At 38.6% G+C, this 1,337-nt stretch overlaps 1 long non-coding RNA gene across 1 annotated transcript in view; it reads left to right on the top strand.

The window, feature by feature from the left end:
- Window positions 1-1,337, top strand: part of LOC106819099 — a 4,717-nt gene continuing 3,380 nt past the window's right edge. Inside the window, exons 1-2 of the long non-coding RNA XR_001395344.1 lie at window positions 1-139; window positions 579-634. This is a non-coding gene — a long non-coding RNA (uncharacterized LOC106819099). The remainder of the gene's footprint in view (window positions 140-578; window positions 635-1,337) is intronic.

Raw genomic sequence — 1,337 nt, 5'->3', positions numbered from 1 at the left:
TTTTTCGGTAACATTAATCTTGAGAAATAGAGGTCGCCAGTAGCTAGTATGACGTGAAGCTATATAATACGAGCTGAGTGCACCTGATCTGAGGCGTGTTCTCTGGTCGTTTTCCGCCGACTCCGCGTGAGCTCCAATTGTAAGTATACATAAGCGTAATAACATAAGTATATTTACTACGTCAATACTATTCGGTTAAGATTATTTACATGATATACATAGCTTGAAAGGGATATACAAATCTCTATTCTTTCTTTGTAAACGCTTGTTTGATTAAGATTTTTACAAGATATTAGCCGCGTTCACACGTAGCAATAAATTCGGTATTTAGCGTTCACACGAGGCAAAATGCGCGGTCCAAGAAATACGGTATCTAAACAGATCTGGTATTTGTGTTATTATCTACTCTTGGTATTTCGCAAATACCGTATTTCATAAATACGAGGTCTCGTGTAAACGAGGCTATAGAGATTTGAATAAATAAATATTTCAGAACATGTTTTTAGTTAATCTATATATGTTTGCTTCAAGACACAAACTGCGTTCATTGTTCGTCGTCGCACTTTTCTTGATTTCAGGGTGGACGTTCAGTCATCGACGTGGTAGTTGGTGCACGCTGGAGTGTCAATTGAAGGTAAGAATATTGCACAATTTTACGAATATTAATTGTAAAGCATTAGAGTAAGTAGCTTGAAAGGGAAATTCAAATCTCTATTCTTTCTTTGTAAACGCTTGTTCGATTAAGATTTTACAAGATATATCGAGTTAAATACGTTAATATTTGAGAAGTTTTGTTTTTAGATAATCTGTTTGCTTCATTTCACAAATTTCGTCAATTTTTCGTCGTCGCATTCTTTTTGTTTTCAGCGTGGACAGTCATCCACGTGGTAGTCCATCGCGTGCACGCTGGAGTTAAGAACGCTCAATTGAAGGTAAGAATGTCACAAATCTACTAGTATTAATTGTAAAATAGAGTAGACTAGTATATAGCTTGAAAAGGAAATACAAGTCTCTATTCTTTCTTTGTAAACGCCAGGGCACGAGTCGTGTAGTTTATACTAAATACGAACGGGTTGTAAAGTGTATGTTGTAAAGTACAGGCTGCTCGAGAAGCACTACGTCATCTTTACAACATGAGTAGGTCACTCGTAAAAATGGCTTCATTTTATACAGTACACTCGAATTATTATAGGCCGGAGATAAACACACTCGTGCACGCCCGAAATAAAGCACGCACGAACACACGCGCGCACACACGCGCACACACACACACACACACACACACACACACACACACACGCACACGCACACACACGCGCGCACACACACACACGCAC

The sequence above is a fragment of the Priapulus caudatus genome, unplaced genomic scaffold, assembly GCF_000485595.1.
Source record: "Priapulus caudatus unplaced genomic scaffold, Priapulus_caudatus-5.0.1 Scaffold2827, whole genome shotgun sequence".
NCBI classification, from domain to species: Eukaryota; Metazoa; Priapulida; class Priapulimorpha; order Priapulimorphida; family Priapulidae; genus Priapulus; species Priapulus caudatus.
This window is presented reverse-complemented; position numbering and strand designations above follow the sequence as displayed.